Source organism: Ptychodera flava, unplaced genomic scaffold, assembly GCF_041260155.1.
Source record: "Ptychodera flava strain L36383 unplaced genomic scaffold, AS_Pfla_20210202 Scaffold_101__1_contigs__length_297651_pilon, whole genome shotgun sequence".
NCBI classification, from domain to species: Eukaryota; Metazoa; Hemichordata; class Enteropneusta; family Ptychoderidae; genus Ptychodera; species Ptychodera flava.
In genome coordinates, this window is record NW_027248283.1 from 1 (window position 1) to 24,272 (window position 24,272).

Sequence of the window (24,272 nt, forward strand, 5' to 3'; positions counted from 1 at the left end):
CGCATAATTAATAAGCCACATGATGTGGTACCATATTGTCTTCCATCCTACCAAATATCAAGACAGTAGCACTTGTGGTTACTGATTTACAAGCCCATTGGTGAAATCCAGGTCAAAGGTCATCCTGGTCACGTGACTTTTTGCCAAAAATCTTTGCTTCCACACGTCTCCCCATGTACCAAAAATCAGACCCCTAGCTCTATTGGCTTGCCCAGCATTGGCATTAGCAGCCCCTGTGCAGTAATGCTGGCTGAGCATATTCCCTATTCATAAGCTGTAGGCTGCCTCGTACGTAACTCAATCAGATGAAAGCTCGCTTGCTTCACATTCTGAAACACTGATCCGATTTTGGAATGAATCTCATGTTGGCTCTAAAATCACTTACGAACCCATGCTCTATCTTTGTAAGCCACTAGCTGAGTGCTGATCAGCTGCTATTCAAGCATAGAGACACGCACTATTTTTTGAACCGGACTATCTTCGTGGGTAACGATGACCTTTGACCTAGTAGTCTACCTTTGACCTAAGCATCTCAACAGCATATTCCTGTGTATGTGTACCATGGCCCATATGCCTACAGCTTTCCCCTATTCCTTTCATTGGCTTTTTAGGGGCCGAGCGCCCTCATGGGCGAGGACCCTATTGGTATTGCTAAAGTTCTACTTCCTTCTTCTTTAGGGGCCGAGCGCCCTCATGGGCGAGGACCCTATTGGTATTGCTCAAGTTCTACTTCCTTCTTCTTCTTCTTCTTCTTCTTCTGCCGTTTTTTTGTCCTTCCTAATCTCAGAAACTGCTCAATGAAATTTTTTGAAACTTGGTACAATGTTTAAGGTCAATGAGAGGTAGTGCATGTTAGTCTTGAATTTTTAATTAGTCATGTGACCTGGCTACAATTTTGAAATGAAAATGTTTTTTACTGTCCCATTTCCATAAAATTTGACCGATCCAAAATCTTTTCGCAAACTTTATAGGCAATACTACCTAGATGCTATATATTAAATTTCAAGAAAATTGACCTGGCAGTTTTTGAGAAGAAGATTTTAAAGTATTATTTTTCTGATTTTTCAATGACCTTTGACCTCCCCTATACCTCTGCAGCTAAGCTATACCAATGGCTTATTCTGGCCTATGTAAGGGTCCCAATAGGCTAGCCTGTCTTGAACAATGACCTTTTTGGGGACCACATTGAACACCGAGATTTTGGGGATGCCCCTTGACCTTTGACCTTGGCATCATTTAGCACATTATTAAACATGCAGGTATGCAATACTGGAGTACCAGATACAGCAAGAGGTCTGATTTTTGCTATAAGGAGGCAAACAAAGTTTTTGAGGTCAAAGGTCATCCTGCTCACGTGACATTTTGTCAACACACTTGGCTCCTATACTTCTCCCTGTGTACCAAAAATCGGATCCCTAGCTCTATTGGCTAGCCCGGAATTAGATATGCGCATAATTAATGAGCCACGTGATGTGGTACCATATTGTCTTCCATCCCACCAAATATCAAGGCAGTAGCACTTGTGGTTACTGATTTACAAGCCTATTCGCGAAATCGAGGTCAAAGGTCATCCTGGTCACGTGACATTTTGTCAACACACTTGGATCCTATACTTCTCCCTGTGTACCAAAAATCAGATCCCTAGCTCTATTGGCTAGCCCTGAATTAGATATGCGCATAATTAATAAGCCACATGATGTGGTACCATATTGTCTTCCATCCTACCAAATATCAAGGCAGTAGCACTTGTGGTTACTGATTTACAAGCCCATTGGTGAAATCCAGGTCAAAGGTCATCCTGGTCACGTGACTTTTGCCAAAAATCTTTGCTTCCACACGTCTCCCCATGTACCAAAAATCAGACCCCTAGCTCTATTGGCTTGCCCAGCATTGGCATTAGCAGCCCCTGTGCAGTAATGCTGGCTGAGCATATTCCCTATTCATAAGCTGTAGGCTGGCCTCGTACGTAACTCAATCAGATGAAAGCTCGCTTGCTTCACATTCTGAAACACTGATCCGATTTTGGAATGAATCTCATGTTGGCTCTAAAATCAACTTACAACCCATGCTCTATCTTTGTAAGCCACTAGCTGAGTGCTGATCAGCTGCTATTCAAGCATAGAGACACGCACTATTTTTTGAACCGGACTATCTTCGTGGGTAACGAATGACCTTTGACCTAGTAGTCTACCTTGACTAAGCATCTCAACAGCATATTCCTGTCTATGTGTACCATGGCCCATATGCCTACAGCTTTCCCCTATTCCTTTCATTGGCTTTTTAGGGGCCGAGCGCCCTCATGGGCGAGGACCCTATTGGTATTGCTAAAGTTCTACTTCCTTCTTCTTTAGGGGCCGAGCGCCCTCATGGGCGAGGACCCTATTGGTATTGCTCAGTTCTACTTCCTTCTTCTTCTTTCTTCTTCTTCTGCCGTTTTTTTGTCCTTCCTAATCTCAGAAACTGCTCGATGAAATTTTTGAAACTTGGTACAATGTTTAGGTCAATGAGAGGTAGTGCATGTTAGTCTTGAATTTTTAATTAGTCATGTGACCTGGCTACAATTTTGAAATGAAAATGTTTTTTACTGTCCATTTCCATAAAATTTGACCGATCCAAAATCTTTTCGCAAACTTTATAGGCAATACTACCTAGATGCTATATATTAAATTTCAAGAAAATTGACCTGGCAGTTTTTGAGAAGAAGATTTTTAAAGTATTATTTTTCTGATTTTTCAATGACCTTTGACCTCCCCTATACCTCTGCAGCTAAGCTATACCAATGGCTTATTCTGGCCTATGTAAGGGTCCCAATAGGCTAGCCTGTCTTGAACAATGACCTTTTGGGGACCACATTGAACACCGAGATTTTGGGGATGCCCCTTGACCTTTGACCTTGGCATCATTTAGCACATTATTAAACATGCAGGTATGCAATACTGGAGTACCAGATACAGCAAGAGGTCTGATTTTTGCTATAAGGAGGCAAACAAAGTTTTTGAGGTCAAAGGTCATCCTGCTCACGTGACATTTTGTCAACACACTTGGCTCCTATACTTCTCCCTGTGTACCAAAAATCGGATCCCTAGCTCTATTGGCTAGCCCGGAATTAGATATGCGCATAATTAATGAGCCACGTGATGTGGTACCATATTGTCTTCCATCCCACCAAATATCAAGGCAGTAGCACTTGTGGTTACTGATTTACAAGCCTATTCGCGAAATCGAGGTCAAAGGTCATCCTGGTCACGTGACATTTTGTCAACACACTTGGATCCTATACTTCTCCCTGTGTACCAAAAATCAGATCCCTAGCTCTATTGGCTAGCCCGGAATTAGATATGCGCATAATTAATAAGCCACATGATGTGGTACCATATTGTCTTCCATCCTACCAAATATCAAGGCAGTAGCACTTGTGGTTACTGATTTACAAGCCCATTGGTGAAATCCAGGTCAAAGGTCATCCTGGTCACGTGACTTTTTGCCAAAAATCTTTGCTTCCACACGTCTCCCCATGTACCAAAAATCAGACCCCTAGCTCTATTGGCTTGCCCAGCATTGGCATTAGCAGCCCCTGTGCAGTAATGCTGGCTGAGCATATTCCCTATTCATAAGCTGTAGGCTGGCCTCGTACGTAACTCAATCAGATGAAAGCTCGCTTGCTTCACATTCTGAAACACTGATCCGATTTTGGAATGAATCTCATGTTGGCTCTAAAATCAACTTACAACCCATGCTCTATCTTTGTAAGCCACTAGCTGAGTGCTGATCAGCTGCTATTCAAGCATAGAGACACGCACTTTTTTTTCAACCGGACTATCTTCGTGGGTAACGGATGACCTTTGACCTAGTAGTCTACCTTTGAACTAAGCATCTCAACAGCATATTCCTGTGTATGTGTACCATGGCCCATATGCCTACAGCTTTCCCCTATTCCTTTCATTGGCTTTTTAGGGGCCGAGCGCCCTCATGGGCGAGGCCCCTATTGGTATTGCTGAAGTTCTACTTCCTTCTTAGGGGCCGAGCGCCCTCATGGGCGAGGACCCTATTGGTATTGCTCAAGTTCTACTTCCTTCTTCTTCTTCTTCTTCTTCTTCTGCCGTTTTTTTGTCCTTCCTAATCTCAGAAACTGCTCAATGAAATTTTTTGAAACTTGGTACAATGTTTAAGGTCAATGAGAGGTAGTGCATGTTAGTCTTGAATTTTTAATTAGTCATGTGACCTGGCTACAATTTTGAAATGAAAATGTTTTTTACTGTCCCATTTCCATAAAATTTGACCGATCCAAAATCTTTTCGCAAACTTTATAGGCAATACTACCTAGATGCTATATATTAAATTTCAAGAAAATTGACCTGGCAGTTTTTGAGAAGAAGATTTTTAAACTATTATTTTTCTGATTTTTCAATGACCTTTGACCTCCCCTATACCTCTGCAGCTAAGCTATACCAATGGCTTATTCTGGCCTATGTAAGGGTCCCAATAGGCTAGCCTGTCTTGAACAATGACCTTTTTGGGGACCACATTGAACACCGAGATTTTGGGGATGCCCCTTGACCTTTGACCTTGGCATCATTTAGCACATTATTAAACATGCAGGTATGCAATACTGGAGTACCAGATACAGCAAGAGGTCTGATTTTTGCTATAAGGAGGCAAACAAAGTTTTTGAGGTCAAAGGTCATCCTGCTCACGTGACATTTTGTCAACACACTTGGCTCCTATACTTCTCCCTGTGTACCAAAAATCAGATCCCTAGCTCTATTGGCTAGCCCGGAATTAGATATGCGCATAATTAATGAGCCACGTGATGTGGTACCATATTGTCTTCCATCCCACCAAATATCAAGGCAGTAGCACTTGTGGTTACTGATTTACAAGCCTATTCGCGAAATCGAGGTCAAAGGTCATCCTGGTCACGTGACATTTTGTCAACACACTTGGATCCTATACTTCTCCCTGTGTACCAAAAATCAGATCCCTAGCTCTATTGGCTAGCCCTGAATTAGATATGCGCATAATTAATAAGCCACATGATGTGGTACCATATTGTCTTCCATCCTACCAAATATCAAGGCAGTAGCACTTGTGGTTACTGATTTACAAGCCCATTGGTGAAATCCAGGTCAAAGGTCATCCTGGTCACGTGACTTTTGCCAAAAATCTTTGCTTCCACACGTCTCCCCATGTACCAAAAATCAGACCCCTAGCTCTATTGGCTTGCCCAGCATTGGCATTAGCAGCCCCTGTGCAGTAATGCTGGCTGAGCATATTCCCTATTCATAAGCTGTAGGCTGGCCTCGTACGTAACTCAATCAGATGAAAGCTCGCTTGCTTCACATTCTGAAACACTGATCCGATTTTGGAATGAATCTCATGTTGGCTCTAAAATCAACTTACAACCCATGCTCTATCTTTGTAAGCCACTAGCTGAGTGCTGATCAGCTGCTATTCAAGCATAGAGACACGCACTATTTTTTGAACCGGACTATCTTCGTGGGTAACGAATGACCTTTGACCTAGTAGTCTACCTTTGACCTAAGCATCTCAACAGCATATTCCTGTGTATGTGTACCATGGCCCATATGCCTACAGCTTTCCCCTATTCCTTTCATTGGCTTTTTAGGGGCCGAGCGCCCTCATGGGCGAGGACCCTATTGGTATTGCTAAAGTTCTACTTCCTTCTTCTTTAGGGGCCGAGCGCCCTCATGGGCGAGGACCCTATTGGTATTGCTCAAGTTCTACTTCCTTCTTCTTCTTCTTCTTCTTCTTCTGCCGTTTTTTGTCCTTCCTAATCTCAGAAACTGCTCGATGAAATTTTTTGAAACTTGGTACAATGTTTAAGGTCAATGAGAGGTAGTGCATGTTAGTCTTGAATTTTTAATTAGTCATGTGACCTGGCTACAATTTTGAAATGAAAATGTTTTTTACTGTCCCATTTCCATAAAATTTGACCGATCCAAAATCTTTTCGCAAACTTTATAGGCAATACTACCTAGATGCTATATATTAAATTTCAAGAAAATTGACCTGGCAGTTTTTGAGAAGAAGATTTTTAAACTATTATTTTTCTGATTTTTCAATGACCTTTGACCTCCCCTATACCTCTGCAGCTAAGCTATACCAATGGCTTATTCTGGCCTATGTAAGGGTCCCAATAGGCTAGCCTGTCTTGAACAATGACCTTTTTGGGGACCACATTGAACACCGAGATTTTGGGGATGCCCCTTGACCTTTGACCTTGGCATCATTTAGCACATTATTAAACATGCAGGTATGCAATACTGGAGTACCAGATACAGCAAGAGGTCTGATTTTTGCTATAAGGAGGCAAACAAAGTTTTTGAGGTCAAAGGTCGTCCTGGTCACGTGACTTTTGTCAACACACTTGGCTCCTATACTTCTCCCTGTGTACCAAAAACAGATCCCTAGCTCTATTGGCTAGCCCGGAATTAGATATGCGCATAATTAATGAGCCACGTGATGTGGTACCATATTGTCTTCCATCCCACCAAATATCAAGGCAGTAGCACTTGTGGTTACTGATTTACAAGCCTATTCGCGAAATCGAGGTCAAAGGTCATCCTGGTCACGTGACATTTTGTCAACACACTTGGATCCTATACTTCTCCCTGTGTACCAAAAATCAGATCCCTAGCTCTATTGGCTAGCCCGGAATTAGATATGCGCATAATTAATAAGCCACATGATGTGGTACCATATTGTCTTCCATCCTACCAAATATCAAGGCAGTAGCACTTGTGGTTACTGATTTACAAGCCCATTGGTGAAATCCAGGTCAAAGGTCATCCTGGTCACGTGACTTTTTGCCAAAAATCTTTGCTTCCACACGTCTCCCCATGTACCAAAAATCAGACCCCTAGCTCTATTGGCTTGCCCAGCATTGGCATTAGCAGCCCCTGTGCAGTAATGCTGGCTGAGCATATTCCCTATTCATAAGCTGTAGGCTGGCCTCGTACGTAACTCAATCAGATGAAAGCTCGCTTGCTTCACATTCTGAAACACTGATCCGATTTTGGAATGAATCTCATGTTGGCTCTAAAATCAACTTACAACCCATGCTCTATCTTTGTAAGCCACTAGCTGAGTGCTGATCAGCTGCTATTCAAGCATAGAGACACGCACTATTTTTTGAACCGGACTATCTTCGTGGGTAACGAATGACCTTTGACCTAGTAGTCTACCTTTGACCTAAGCATCTCAACAGCATATTCCTGTGTATGTGTACCATGGCCCATATGCCTACAGCTTTCCCCTATTCCTTTCATTGGCTTTTTAGGGGCCGAGCGCCCTCATGGGCGAGGACCCTATTGGTATTGCTAAAGTTCTACTTCCTTCTTCTTTAGGGGCGAGCGCCCTCATGGGCGAGGACCCTATTGGTATTGCTAAAGTTCTACTTCCTTCTTCTTTAGGGGCCGAGCGCCCTCATGGGCGAGGACCCTATTGGTATTGCTCAAGTTCTACTTCCTTCTTCTTCTTCTTCTTCTTCTGCCGTTTTTTTGTCCTTCCTAATCTCAGAAACTGCTCGATGAAATTTTTTGAAACTTGGTACAATGTTTAAGGTCAATGAGAGGTAGTGCATGTTAGTCTTGAATTTTTAATTAGTCATGTGACCTGGCTACAATTTTGAAATGAAAATGTTTTTTACTGTCCCATTTCCATAAAATTTGACCGATCCAAAATCTTTTCGCAAACTTTATAGGCAATACTACCTAGATGCTATATATTAAATTTCAAGAAAATTGACCTGGGCAGTTTTTGAGAAGAAGATTTTTAAAGTATTATTTTTCTGATTTTTCAATGACCTTTGACCTCCCCTATACCTCTGCAGCTAAGCTATACCAATGGCTTATTCTGGCCTATGTAAGGGTCCCAATAGGCTAGCCTGTCTTGAACAATGACCTTTTTGGGGACCACATTGAACACCGAGATTTTGGGGATGCCCCTTGACCTTGACCTTGGCATCATTTAGCACATTATTAAACATGCAGGTATGCAATACTGGAGTACCAGATACAGCAAGAGGTCTGATTTTTGCTATAAGGAGGCAACAAAGTTTTTGAGGTCAAAGGTCGTCCTGGTCACGTGACATTTTGTCAACACACTTGGCTCCTATACTTCTCCCTGTGTACCAAAAATCAGATCCCTAGCTCTATTGGCTAGCCGGAATTAGATATGCGCATAATTAATGAGCCACGTGATGTGGTACCATATTGTCTTCCATCCCACCAAATATCAAGGCAGTAGCACTTGTGGTTACTGATTTACAAGCCTATTCGCGAAATCGAGGTCAAAGGTCATCCTGGTCACGTGACATTTTGTCAACACACTTGGATCCTATACTTCTCCCTGTGTACCAAAAATCAGATCCCTAGCTCTATTGGCTAGCCCGGAATTAGATATGCGCATAATTAATAAGCCACATGATGTGGTACCATATTGTCTTCCATCCTACCAAATATCAAGACAGTAGCACTTGTGGTTACTGATTTACAAGCCCATTGGTGAAATCCAGGTCAAAGGTCATCCTGGTCACGTGACTTTTTGCCAAAAATCTTTGCTTCCACACGTCTCCCCATGTACCAAAAATCAGACCCCTAGCTCTATTGGCTTGCCCAGCATTGGCATTAGCAGCCCCTGTGCAGTAATGCTGGCTGAGCATTTCCCTATTCATAAGCTGTAGGCTGGCCTCGTACGTAACTCAATCAGATGAAAGCTCGCTTGCTTCACATTCTGAAACACTGATCCGATTTTGGAATGAATCTCATGTTGGCTCTAAAATCAACTTACAACCCATGCTCTATCTTTGTAAGCCACTAGCTGAGTGCTGATCAGCTGCTATTCAAGCATAGAGACACGCACTTTTTTTTGAACCGGACTATCTTCGTGGGTAACGAATGACCTTTGACCTAGTAGTCTACCTTTGACCTAAGCATCTCAACAGCATATTCCTGTGTATGTGTACCATGGCCCATATGCCTACAGCTTTCCCCTATTCCTTTCATTGGCTTTTTAGGGGCCGAGCGCCCTCATGGGCGAGGACCCTATTGGTATTGCTAAAGTTCTATCTTCTTTAGGGGCCGAGCGCCCTCATGGGCGAGGACCCTATTGGTATTGCTCAAGTTCTACTTCCTTCTTCTTCTTCTTCTTCTTCTTCTGCCGTTTTTTTGTCCTTCCTAATCTCAGAAACTGCTCAATGAAATTTTTTGAAACTTGGTACAATGTTTAAGGTCAATGAGAGGTAGTGCATGTTAGTCTTGAATTTTTAATTAGTCATGTGACCTGGCTACAATTTTGAAATGAAAATGTTTTTTACTGTCCCATTTCCATAAAATTTGACCGATCCAAAATCTTTTCGCAAACTTTATAGGCAATACTACCTAGATGCTATATATTAAATTTCAAGAAAATTGACCTGGCAGTTTTTGAGAAGAAGATTTTTAAACTATTATTTTTCTGATTTTTCAATGACCTTTGACCTCCCCTATACCTCTGCAGCTAAGCTATACCAATGGCTTATTCTGGCCTATGTAAGGGTCCCAATAGGCTAGCCTGTCTTGAACAATGACCTTTTTGGGGACCACATTGAACACCGAGATTTTGGGGATGCCCCTTGACCTTTGACCTTGGCATCATTTAGCACATTATTAAACATGCAGGTATGCAATACTGGAGTACCAGATACAGCAAGAGGTCTGATTTTTGCTATAAGGAGGCAAACAAAGTTTTTGAGGTCAAAGGTCATCCTGCTCACGTGACATTTTGTCAACACACTTGGCTCCTATACTTCTCCCTGTGTACCAAAAATCGGATCCCTAGCTCTATTGGCTAGCCCGGAATTAGATATGCGCATAATTAATGAGCCACGTGATGTGGTACCATATTGTCTTCCATCCCACCAAATATCAAGGCAGTAGCACTTGTGGTTACTGATTTACAAGCCTATTCGCGAAATCGAGGTCAAAGGTCATCCTGGTCACGTGACATTTTGTCAACACACTTGGATCCTATACTTCTCCCTGTGTACCAAAAATCAGATCCCTAGCTCTATTGGCTAGCCCTGAATTAGATATGCGCATAATTAATAAGCCACATGATGTGGTACCATATTGTCTTCCATCCTACCAAATATCAAGGCAGTAGCACTTGTGGTTACTGATTTACAAGCCCATTGTGAAATCCAGGTCAAAGGTCATCCTGGTCACGTGACTTTTTGCCAAAAATCTTTGCTTCCACACGTCTCCCCATGTACCAAAAATCAGACCCCTAGCTCTATTGGCTTGCCCAGCATTGGCATTAGCAGCCCCTGTGCAGTAATGCTGGCTGAGCATATTCCCTATTCATAAGCTGTAGGCTGGCCTCGTACGTAACTCAATCAGATGAAAGCTCGCTTGCTTCACATTCTGAAACACTGATCCGATTTTGGAATGAATCTCATGTTGGCTCTAAAATCAACTTACAACCCATGCTCTATCTTTGTAAGCCACTAGCTGAGTGCTGATCAGCTGCTATTCAAGCATAGAGACACGCACTATTTTTTGAACCGGACTATCTTCGTGGGTAACGAATGACCTTTGACCTAGTAGTCTACCTTTGACCTAAGCATCTCAACAGCATATTCCTGTGTATGTGTACCATGGCCCATATGCCTACAGCTTTCCCCTATTCCTTTCATTGGCTTTTTAGGGGCCGAGCGCCCTCATGGGCGAGGACCCTATTGGTATTGCTAAAGTTCTACTTCCTTCTTCTTTAGGGGCCGAGCGCCCTCATGGGCGAGGACCCTATTGGTATTGCTCAAGTTCTACTTCCTTCTTCTTCTTCTTCTTCTTCTTCTGCCGTTTTTTGTCCTTCCTAATCTCAGAAACTGCTCGATGAAATTTTTTGAAACTTGGTACAATGTTTAAGGTCAATGAGAGGTAGTGCATGTTAGTCTTGAATTTTTAATTAGTCATGTGACCTGGCTACAATTTTGAAATGAAATGTTTTTTACTGTCCCATTTCCATAAAATTTGACCGATCCAAAATCTTTTCGCAAACTTTATAGGCAATACTACCTAGATGCTATATATTAAATTTCAAGAAAATTGACCTGGCAGTTTTTGAGAAGAAGATTTTTAAAGTATTATTTTTCTGATTTTTCAATGACCTTGACCTCCCCTATACCTCTGCAGCTAAGCTATACCAATGGCTTATTCTGGCCTATGTAAGGGTCCCAATAGGCTAGCCTGTCTTGAACAATGACCTTTTTGGGGACCACATTGAACACCGAGATTTTGGGGATGCCCCTTGACCTTTGACCTTGGCATCATTTAGCACATTATTAAACATGCAGGTATGCAATACTGGAGTACCAGATACAGCAAGAGGTCTGATTTTTGCTATAAGGAGGCAAACAAAGTTTTTGAGGTCAAAGGTCGTCCTGGTCACGTGACATTTTGTCAACACACTTGGCTCCTATACTTCTCCCTGTGTACCAAAATCAGATCCCTAGCTCTATTGGCTAGCCCGGAATTAGATATGCGCATAATTAATGAGCCACGTGATGTGGTACCATATTGTCTTCCATCCCACCAAATATCAAGCAGTAGCACTTGTGGTTACTGATTTACAAGCCTATTCGCGAAATCGAGGTCAAAGGTCATCCTGGTCACGTGACATTTTGTCAACACACTTGGATCCTATACTTCTCCCTGTGTACCAAAAATCAGATCCCTAGCTCTATTGGCTAGCCCTGAATTAGATATGCGCATAATTAATAAGCCACATGATGTGGTACCATATTGTCTTCCATCCTACCAAATATCAAGGCAGTAGCACTTGTGGTTACTGATTTACAAGCCCATTGGTGAAATCCAGGTCAAAGGTCATCCTGGTCACGTGACTTTTTGCCAAAATCTTTGCTTCCACACGTCTCCCCATGTACCAAAAATCAGACCCCTAGCTCTATTGGCTTGCCCAGCATTGGCATTAGCAGCCCCTGTGCAGTAATGCTGGCTGAGCATATTCCCTATTCATAAGCTGTAGGCTGGCCTCGTACGTAACTCAATCAGATGAAAGCTCGCTTGCTTCACATTCTGAAACACTGATCCGATTTGGAATGAATCTCATGTTGGCTCTAAAATCAACTTACAACCCATGCTCTATCTTTGTAAGCCACTAGCTGAGTGCTGATCAGCTGCTATTCAAGCATAGAGACACGCACTATTTTTTGAACCGGACTATCTTCGTGGGTAACGAATGACCTTTGACCTAGTAGTCTACCTTTGACCTAAGCATCTCAACAGCATATTCCTGTGTATGTGTACCATGGCCCATATGCCTACAGCTTTCCCCTATTCCTTTCATTGGCTTTTTAGGGGCCGAGCGCCTCATGGGCGAGGACCTATTGGTATTGCTAAAGTTCTACTTCCTTCTTCTTTAGGGGCCGAGCGCCCTCATGGGCGAGGACCCTATTGGTATTGCTAAAGTTCTACTTCCTTCTTCTTTAGGGGCCGAGCGCCCTCATGGGCGAGGACCCTATTGGTATTGCTCAAGTTCTACTTCCTTCTTCTTCTTCTTCTTCTTCTTCTGCCGTTTTTTTGTCCTTCCTAATCTCAGAAACTGCTCAATGAAATTTTTTGAAACTTGGTACAATGTTTAAGGTCAATGAGAGGTAGTGCATGTTAGTCTTGAATTTTTAATTAGTCATGTGACCTGGCTACAATTTTGAAATGAAAATGTTTTTTACTGTCCCATTTCCATAAAATTTGACCGATCCAAAATCTTTTCGCAAACTTTATAGGCAATACTACCTAGATGCTATATATTAAATTTCAAGAAAATTGACCTGGCAGTTTTTGAGAAGAAGATTTTTAAACTATTATTTTTCTGATTTTTCAATGACCTTTGACCTCCCCTATACCTCTGCAGCTAAGCTATACCAATGGCTTATTCTGGCCTATGTAAGGGTCCCAATAGGCTAGCCTGTCTTGAACAATGACCTTTTTGGGGACCACATTGAACACCGAGATTTTGGGGATGCCCCTTGACCTTTGACCTTGGCATCATTTAGCACATTATTAAACATGCAGGTATGCAATACTGGAGTACCAGATACAGCAAGAGGTCTGATTTTTGCTATAAGGAGGCAAACAAAGTTTTTGAGGTCAAAGGTCATCCTGCTCACGTGACATTTTGTCAACACACTTGGCTCCTATACTTCTCCCTGTGTACCAAAAATCGGATCCCTAGCTCTATTGGCTAGCCCGGAATTAGATATGCGCATAATTAATGAGCCACGTGATGTGGTACCATATTGTCTTCCATCCCACCAAATATCAAGGCAGTAGCACTTGTGGTTACTGATTTACAAGCCTATTCGCGAAATCGAGGTCAAGGTCATCCTGGTCACGTGACATTTTGTCAACACACTTGGATCCTATACTTCTCCCTGTGTACCAAAAATCAGATCCCTAGCTCTATTGGCTAGCCCGGAATTAGATATGCGCATAATTAATAAGCCACATGATGTGGTACCATATTGTCTTCCATCCTACCAAATATCAAGACAGTAGCACTTGTGGTTACTGATTTACAAGCCCATTGGTGAAATCCAGGTCAAAGGTCATCCTGGTCACGTGACTTTTTGCCAAAAATCTTTGCTTCCACACGTCTCCCCATGTACCAAAAATCAGACCCCTAGCTCTATTGGCTTGCCCAGCATTGGCATTAGCAGCCCCTGTGCAGTAATGCTGGCTGAGCATATTCCCTATTCATAAGCTGTAGGCTGGCCTCGTACGTACTCAATCAGATGAAAGCTCGCTTGCTTCACATTCTGAAACACTGATCCGATTTTGGAATGAATCTCATGTTGGCTCTAAAATCAACTTACAACCCATGCTCTATCTTTGTAAGCCACTAGCTGAGTGCTGATCAGCTGCTATTCAAGCATAGAGACACGCACTATTTTTTGAACCGGACTATCTTCGTGGGTAACGAATGACCTTTGACCTAGTAGTCTACCTTTGACCTAAGCATCTCAACAGCATATTCCTGTGTATGCGTACCATGGCCCATATGCCTACAGCTTTCCCCTATTGCTTTCATTGGCTTTTTAGGGGCCGAGCGCCCTCATGGGCGAGGACCCTATTGGTATTGCTCAAGTTCTACTTCCTTCTTCTTAGGGGCCGAGCGCCCTCATGGCGAGGCCCCTATTGGTATTGCTGAAGTTCTACTTTTTTCTTTTTCTTCTTCTTCTTCTTCTGCCGTTTTTTTGTCGGTCCTAATCTCTGAAACTGCTCAATGAAATTTTTTGAAACTTGGTACAATGTTTAAGGTCAATGAGAGGTAGTGCATGTTAGTCTTGAATTTTTAATTAGTCATGTGACCTGGCTACAATTTGAAATGAAAATGTTTTTTACTGTCCCATTTCCATAAAATTTGACCGATCCAAATCTTTTCGCAAACTTTATAGGCAATACTACCTAGATGCTATATATTAAATTTCAAGAAAATTGACCTGGCAGTTTTTGAGAAGAAGATTTTAAAGTATTATTTTTCTGATTTTTCAATGACCTTTGACCTCCCCTATACCTCTGCAGCTAAGCTATACCAATGGCTTATTCTGGCCTATGTAAGGGTCCCAATAGGCTAGCCTGTCTTGAACAATGACCTTTTTGGGGACCACATTGAACACCGAGATTTTGGGGATGCCCCTTGACCTTTGACCTTGGCATCATTTAGCACATTATTAAACATGCAGGTATGCAATACTGGAGTACCAGATACAGCAAGAGGTCTGATTTTTGCTATAAGGAGGCAAACAAAGTTTTTGAGGTCAAAGGTCATCCTGCTCACGTGACATTTTGTCAACACACTTGGCTCCTATACTTCTCCCTGTGTACCAAAAATCGGATCCCTAGCTCTATTGGCTAGCCCGGAATTAGATATGCGCATAATTAATGAGCCACGTGATGTGGTACCATATTGTCTTCCATCCCACCAAATATCAAGGCAGTAGCACTTGTGGTTACTGATTTACAAGCCTATTCGCGAAATCGAGGTCAAAGGTCATCCTGGTCACGTGACATTTTGTCAACACACTTGGATCCTATACTTCTCCCTGTGTACCAAAAATCAGATCCCTAGCTCTATTGGCTAGCCCTGAATTAGATATGCGCATAATTAATGAGCCACATGATGTGGTACCATATTGTCTTCCATCCCACCAAATATCAAGGCAGTAGCACTTGTGGTTACTGATTTACAAGCCCTATGGTGAAATCCAGGTCAAAGGTCATCCTGGTCACGTGACTTTTTGCAAAAATCTTTGCTTCCACACGTCTCCCCATGTACCAAAAATCAGACCCCTAGCTCTATTGGCTTGCCCAGCATTGGCATTAGCAGCCCCTGTGCAGTAATGCTGGCTGAGCATATTCCCTATTCATAAGCTGTAGGCTGGCCTCGTACGTAACTCAATCAGATGAAAGCTCGCTTGCTTCACATTCTGAACACTGATCCGATTTTGGAATGAATCTCATGTTGGCTCTAAAATCAACTTACAACCCATGCTCTATCTTTGTAAGCCACTAGCTGAGTGCTGATCAGCTGCTATTCAAGCATAGAGACACGCACTTTTTTTCAACCGGACTATCTTCGTGGGTAACGAATGACCTTTGACCTAGTAGTCTACCTTTGACCTAAGCATCTCAACAGCATATTCCTGTGTATGTGTACCATGGCCCATATGCCTACAGCTTTCCCCTATTCCTTTCATTGGCTTTTTAGGGGCCGAGCGCCCTCATGGGCGAGGACCCTATTGGTATTGCTAAGTTCTACTTCCTTCTTCTTTAGGGGCCGAGCGCCCTCATGGGCGAGGACCCTATTGGTATTGCTCAAGTTCTACTTCCTTCTTCTTCTTCTTCTTCTTCTTCTGCCGTTTTTTTGTCCTTCCTAATCTCAGAAACTGCTCAATGAAATTTTTTGAAACTTGGTACAATGTTTAAGGTCAATGAGAGGTAGTGCATGTTAGTCTTGAATTTTTAATTAGTCATGTGACCTGGCTACAATTTTGAAATGAAAATGTTTTTTACTGTCCCATTTCCATAAAATTTGACCGATCCAAAATCTTTTCGCAAACTTTATAGGCAATACTACCTAGATGCTATATATTAAATTTCAAGAAAATTGACCTGGCAGTTTTTGAGAAGAAGATTTTTAAACTATTATTTTTCTGATTTTTCAATGACCTTTGACCTCCCCTATACCTCTGCAGCTAAGCTATACCAATGGCTTATTCTGGCCTATGTAAGGGTCCCAATAGCTAGCCTGTCTTGAACAATGACCTTTTTGGGGACCACATTGAACACCGAGATTTTGGGGATGCCCCTTGACCTTTGACCTTGGCATCATTTAGCACATTATTAAACATGCAGGTATGCAATACTGGAGTACCAGATACAGCAAGAGGTCTGATTTTTGCTATAAGGAGGCAAACAAAGTTTTTGAGGTCAAAGGTCATCCTGCTCACGTGACATTTTGTCAACACACTTGGCTCCTATACTTCTCCCTGTGTACCAAAAATCGGATCCCTAGCTCTATTGGCTAGCCCGGAATTAGATATGCGCATAATTAATGAGCCACGTGATGTGGTACCATATTGTCTTCCATCCACCAAATATCAAGGCAGTAGCACTTGTGGTTACTGATTTACAAGCCTATTCGCGAAATCGAGGTCAAAGGTCATCCTGGTCACGTGACATTTTGTCAACACACTTGGATCCTATACTTCTCCCTGTGTACCAAAAATCAGATCCCTAGCTCTATTGGCTAGCCCGGAATTAGATATGCGCATAATTAATAAGCCACATGATGTGGTACCATATTGTCTTCCATCCTACCAAATATCAAGACAGTAGCACTTGTGGTTACTGATTTACAAGCCCATTGGTGAAATCCAGGTCAAAGGTCATCCTGGTCACGTGACTTTTTGCCAAAAATCTTTGCTTCCACACGTCTCCCCATGTACCAAAAATCAGACCCCTAGCTCTATTGGCTTGCCCAGCATTGGCATTAGCAGCCCCTGTGCAGTAATGCTGGCTGAGCATATTCCCTATTCATAAGCTGTAGGCTGGCCTCGTACGTAACTCAATCAGATGAAAGCTCGCTTGCTTCACATTCTGAAACACTGATCCGATTTTGGAATGAATCTCATGTTGGCTCTAAAATCAACTTACAACCCATGCTCTATCTTTGTAAGCCACTAGCTGAGTGCTGATCAGCTGCTATTCAAGCATAGAGACACGCACTATTTTTTCAACCGGACTATCTTCGTGGGTAACGAATGACCTTTGACCTAGTAGTCTACCTTTGACCTAAGCATCTCAACAGCATATTCCTGTGTATGTGTACCATGGCCCATATGCCTACAGCTTTCCCCTATTCCTTTCATTGGCTTTTTAGGGGCCGAGCGCCCTCATGGGCGAGGACCCTATTGGTATTGCTCAAGTTCTACTTCCTTCTTCTTAGGGGCCGAGCGCCCTCATGGGCGAGGACCCTATGGTATTGCTCAAGTTCTACTTCCTTCTTCTTCTTCTTCTTCTTCTTCTGCCGTTTTTTTGTCCTTCCTAATCTCAGAAACTGCTCGATGAATTTTTTGAAACTTGGTACAATGTTTAAGGTCAATGAGAGGTAGTGCATGTTAGTCTTGAATTTTTAATTAGTCATGTGACCTGGCTACAATTTTGAAATGAAAATGTTTTTTACTGTCCATTTCCATAAAATTTGACCGATCCAAAATCTTTTCGCAAACTTTATAGGCAATACTACCTAGATGCTATATATTAAATTTCAAGAAAATTGACCTGGCAGTTTTTGAGAAGAAGATTTTTAAAGTATTATTTTTCTGATTTTTCAATGACCTTTGACCTCCCCTATACCTCTGCAGCTAAGCTATACCAATGGCTTATTCTGGCCTATGTAAGGGTCCCAATAGGCTAGCCTGTCTTGAACAATGACCTTTTTGGGGACCACATTGAACACCGAGATTTTGGGGATGCCCCTTGACCTTTGACCTTGGCATCATTTAGCACATTATTAAACATGCAGGTATGCAATACTGGAGTACCAGATACAGCAAGAGGTCTGATTTTTGCTATAAGGAGGCAAACAAAGTTTTTGAGGTCAAAGGTCATCCTGCTCACGTGACATTTTGTCAACACACTTGGCTCCTATACTTCTCCCTGTGTACCAAAAATCAGATCCCTAGCTCTATTGGCTAGCCGGAATTAGATATGCGCATAATTAATGAGCCACGTGATGTGGTACCATATTGTCTTCCATCCACCAAATATCAAGGCAGTAGCACTTGTGGTTACTGATTTACAAGCCTATTCGCGAAATCGAGGTCAAAGGTCATCCTGGTCACGTGACATTTTGTCAACACACTTGGATCCTATACTTCTCCCTGTGTACCAAAAATCAGATCCCTAGCTCTATTGGCTAGCCCGGAATTAGATATGCGCATAATTAATAAGCCACATGATGTGGTACCATATTGTCTTCCATCCTACCAAATATCAAGACAGTAGCACTTGTGGTTACTGATTTACAAGCCCATTGGTGAAATCCAGGTCAAAGGTCATCCTGGTCACGTGACTTTTTGCCAAAAATCTTTGCTTCCACACGTCTCCCCATGTACCAAAAATCAGACCCCTAGCTCTATTGGCTTGCCCAGCATTGGCATTAGCAGCCCCTGTGCAGTAATGCTGGCTGAGCATATTCCCTATTCATAAGCTGTAGGCTGGCCTCGTACGTAACTCAATCAGATGAAAGCTCGCTTGCTTCACATTCTGAAACACTGATCCGATTTTGGAATGAATCTCATGTTGGCTCTAAAATCAACTTACAACCCATGCTCTATCTTTGTAAGCCACTAGCTGAGTGCTGATCAGCTGCTATTCAAGCATAGAGACACGCACTATTTTTTGAACCGGACTATCTTCGTGGGTAACGAATGACCTTTGACCTAGTAGTCTACCTTTGACCTAAGCATCTCAACAGCATATTCCTGTGTATGTGTACCATGGCCCATATGCCTACAGCTTTCCCCTATTCCTTTCATTGGCTTTTTAGGGGCCGAGCGCCCTCATGGGCGAGGACCCTATTGGTATTGCTAAAGTTCTACTTCCTTCTTCTTTAGGGGCCGAGCGCCCTCATGGGCGAGGACCCTATTGGTATTGCTAAAGTTCTACTTCCTTCTTCTTCTTCTTCTTCTTCTTCTGCCGTTTTTTTGTCCTTCCTAATCTCAGAAACTGCTCGATGAAATTTTTGAAACTTGTACAATGTTTAAGGTCAATGAGAGGTAGTGCATGTTAGTCTTGAATTTTTAATTAGTCATGTGACCTGGCTACAATTTTGAAATGAAAATGTTTTTTACTGTCCCATTTCCATAAAATTTGACCGATCCAAAATCTTTTCGCAAACTTTATAGGCAATACTACCTAGATGCTATATATTAAATTTCAAGAAAATTGACCTGGCAGTTTTTGAGAAGAAGATTTTTAAACTATTATTTTTCTGATTTTTCAATGACCTTTGACCTCCCCTATACCTCTGCAGCTAAGCTATACCAATGGCTTATTCTGGCCTATGTAAGGGTCCCAATAGGCTAGCCTGTCTTGAACAATGACCTTTTTGGGGACCACATTGAACACCGAGATTTTGGGATGCCCCTTGACCTTTACCTTGGCATCATTTAGCACATTATTAAACATGCAGGTATGCAATACTGGAGTACCAGATACAGCAAGAGGTCTGATTTTTGCTATAAGGAGGCAAACAAAGTTTTTGAGGTCAAAGGTCATCCTGCTCACGTGACATTTTGTCAACACACTTGGCTCCTATACTTCTCCCTGTGTACCAAAAATCGGATCCCTAGCTCTATTGGCTAGCCCGGAATTAGATATGCGCATAATTAATGAGCCACGTGATGTGGTACCATATTGTCTTCCATCCCACCAAATATCAAGGCAGTAGCACTTGTGGTTACTGATTTACAAGCCTATTCGCGAAATCGAGGTCAAAGGTCATCCTGGTCACGTGACATTTTGTCAACACACTTGGATCCTATACTTCTCCCTGTGTACCAAAAATCAGATCCCTAGCTCTATTGGCTAGCCCGGAATTAGATATGCGCATAATTAATAAGCCACATGATGTGGTACCATATTGTCTTCCATCCTACCAAATATCAAGACAGTAGCACTTGTGGTTACTGATTTACAAGCCCATTGGTGAAATCCAGGTCAAAGGTCATCCTGGTCACGTGACTTTTTGCCAAAAATCTTTGCTTCCACACGTCTCCCCATGTACCAAAAATCAGACCCCTAGCTCTATTGGCTTGCCCAGCATTGGCATTAGCAGCCCCTGTGCAGTAATGCTGGCTGAGCATATTCCCTATTCATAAGCTGTAGGCTGGCCTCGTACGTAACTCAATCAGATGAAAGCTCGCTTGCTTCACATTCTGAAACACTGATCCGATTTGGAATGAATCTCATGTTGGCTCTAAAATCAACTTACAACCCATGCTCTATCTTTGTAAGCCACTAGCTGAGTGCTGATCAGCTGCTATTCAAGCATAGAGACACGCACTATTTTTTAACCGGACTATCTTCGTGGGTAACGAATGACCTTTGACCTAGTAGTCTACCTTTGACCTAAGCATCTCAACAGCATATTCCTGTGTATGTGTACCATGGCCCATATGCCTACAGCTTTCCCCTATTCCTTTCATTGGCTTTTTAGGGGCCGAGCGCCCTCATGGGCGAGGACCCTATTGGTATTGCTCAAGTTCTACTTCCTTCTTCTTTAGGGGCCGAGCGCCCTCATGGGCGAGGACCCTATTGGTATTGCTAAGTTCTACTTCCTTCTTCTTCTTCTTCTTCTTCTTCTTCTGCCGTTTTTTTGTCCTTCCTAATCTCAGAAACTGCTCGATGAAATTTTTGAAACTTGGTACAATGTTTAAGGTCAATGAGAGGTAGTGCATGTTAGTCTTGAATTTTTAATTAGTCATGTGACCTGGCTACAATTTTGAAATGAAAATGTTTTTTACTGTCCCATTTCCATAAAATTTGACCGATCAAAATCTTTTCGCAAACTTTATAGGCAATACTACCTAGATGCTATATATTAAATTTCAAGAAAATTGACCTGGCAGTTTTTGAGAAGAAGATTTTTAAAGTATTATTTTTCTGATTTTTCAATGACCTTTGACCTCCCCTATACCTCTGCAGCTAAGCTATACCAATGGCTTATTCTGGCCTATGTAAGGGTCCCAATAGGCTAGCCTGTCTTGAACAATGACCTTTTTGGGGACCACATTGAACACCGAGATTTTGGGATGCCCCTTGACCTTTGACCTTGGCATCATTTAGCACATTATTAAACATGCAGGTATGCAATACTGGAGTACCAGATACAGCAAGAGGTCTGATTTTTGCTATAAGGAGGCAAACAAAGTTTTTGAGGTCAAAGGTCATCCTGCTCACGTGACATTTTGTCAACACACTTGGCTCCTATACTTCTCCCTGTGTACCAAAAATCAGATCCCTAGCTCTATTGGCTAGCCCGGAATTAGATATGCGCATAATTAATGAGCCACGTGATGTGGTACCATATTGTCTTCCATCCCACCAAATATCAAGGCAGTAGCACTTGTGGTTACTGATTTACAAGCCTATTCGCGAAATCGAGGTCAAAGGTCATCCTGGTCACGTGACATTTTGTCAACACACTTGGATCCTATACTTCTCCCTGTGTACCAAAAATCAGATCCCTAGCTCTATTGGCTAGCCCGGAATTAGATATGCGCATAATTAATAAGCCACATGATGTGGTACCATATTGTCTTCCATCCTACCAAATATCAAGACAGTAGCACTTGTGGTTACTGATTTACAAGCCCATTGGTGAAATCCAGGTCAAAGGTCATCCTGGTCACGTGACTTTTTGCCAAAAATCTTTGCTTCCACACGTCTCCCCATGTACCAAAAATCAGACCCCTAGCTCTATTGGCTTGCCCAGCATTGGCATTAGCAGCCCCTGTGCAGTAATGCTGGCTGAGCATATTCCCTATTCATAAGCTGTAGGCTGGCCTCGTACGTAACTCAATCAGATGAAAGCTCGCTTGCTTCACATTCTGAAACACTGATCCGATTTTGGAATGAATCTCATGTTGGCTCTAAAATCAACTTACAACCCATGCTCTATCTTTGTAAGCCACTAGCTGAGTGCTGATCAGCTGCTATTCAAACATAGAGACACGCACTATTTTTTGAACCGGACTATCTTCGTGGGTAAACGGATGACCTTTGACCTAGTAGCTCTACCTTTGACCTAAGCATCTCAACAGCATATCCCTGTCTATGTGTACCATGGCCCATATGCCTACAGCTTTCCCCTATTGCTTTCATTGGCTTTTTAGGGGCCGAGCGCCCTCATGGGCGAAGGCCCCTATTGGTATTGCTCAAGTTCTACTTCCTTCTTCTTCTTAGGGGCCGAGCGCCCTCATGGGCGATGGCCCCTATTGGTATTGCTAAAGTTCTACTTCCTTCTTCTTCTTCTTATTCTTCTGCCGTTTTTTTGTCCTTCCTAATCTCAGAAACTGCTCAATGAAATTTTTTGAAACTTGGTACAATGTTTAAGGTCAATGAGAGGTAGTGCATGTTAGTCTTGAATTTTTAATTAGTCATGTGACCTGGCTACAATTTTGAAATGAAAATGTTTTTTACTGTCCCATTTCCATAAAATTTGACCGATCCAAAATCTTTTCGCAAACTTTATAGGCAATACTACCTAGATGCTATATACTAAATTTCAAGGAAATTGACCTGGCAGTTTTTGAGAAGAAGATTTTTAAAGTATTATTTTTCTGATTTTTCAATGACCTTTGACCTCCCCTATACCTCTGCAGCTAAGCTATACCAATGGCTTATTCTGGCCTATGTAAGGGTCCAATAGGCTAGCCTGTCTTGAACAATGACCTTTTGGGGACCACATTGAACACCGAGATTTGGGGATGCCCTTGACCTTTGACCTTGGCATCATTTAGCACATTATTAAACATGCAGGTATGCAATACTGGAGTACCAGATACAGCAAGAGGTCTGATTTTTGCTATAAGGAGGCAAACAAAGTTTTTGAGGTCAAAGGTCATCCTGCTCACGTGACATTTTGTCAACACACTTGGCTCCTATACTTCTCCCTGTGTACCAAAAATCAGATCCCTAGCTCTATTGGCTAGCCCGGAATTAGATATGCGCATAATTAATGAGCCACGTGATGTGGTACCATATTGTCTTCCATCCCACCAAATATCAAGGCAGTAGCACTTGTGGTTACTGATTTACAAGCCTATTCGCGAAATCGAGGTCAAAGGTCATCCTGGTCACGTGACATTTTGTCAACACACTTGGATCCTATACTTCTCCCTGTGTACCAAAAATCAGATCCCTAGCTCTATTGGCTAGCCCGGAATTAGATATGCGCATAATTAATAAGCCACATGATGTGGTACCATATTGTCTTCCATCCTACCAAATATCAAGACAGTAGCACTTGTGGTTACTGATTTACAAGCCCATTGGTGAAATCCAGGTCAAAGGTCATCCTGGTCACGTGACTTTTTGCCAAAAATCTTTGCTTCCACACGTCTCCCCATGTACCAAAAATCAGACCCCTAGCTCTATTGGCTTGCCCAGCATTGGCATTAGCAGCCCCTGTGCAGTAATGCTGGCTGAGCATATTCCCTATTCATAAGCTGTAGGCTGGCCTCGTACGTAACTCAATCAGATGAAAGCTCGCTTGCTTCACATTCTGAAACACTGATCCGATTTTGGAATGAATCTCATGTTGGCTCTAAAATCAACTTACAACCCATGCTCTATCTTTGTAAGCCACTAGCTGAGTGCTGATCAGCTGCTATTCAAGCATAGAGACACGCACTATTTTTTGAACCGGACTATCTTCGTGGGTAACGAATGACCTTTGACCTAGTAGTCTACCTTTGACCTAAGCATCTCAACAGCATATCCCTGTGTATGTGTACCATGGCCCATATGCCTACAGCTTTCCCTATTCCTTTCATTGGCTTTTTAGGGGCGAGCGCCCTCATGGGCGAGGACCCTATTGGTATTGCTAAGTTCTACTTCCTTCTTCTTTAGGGGCCGAGCGCCCTCATGGGCGAGGACCCTATTGGTATTGCTCAAGTTCTACTT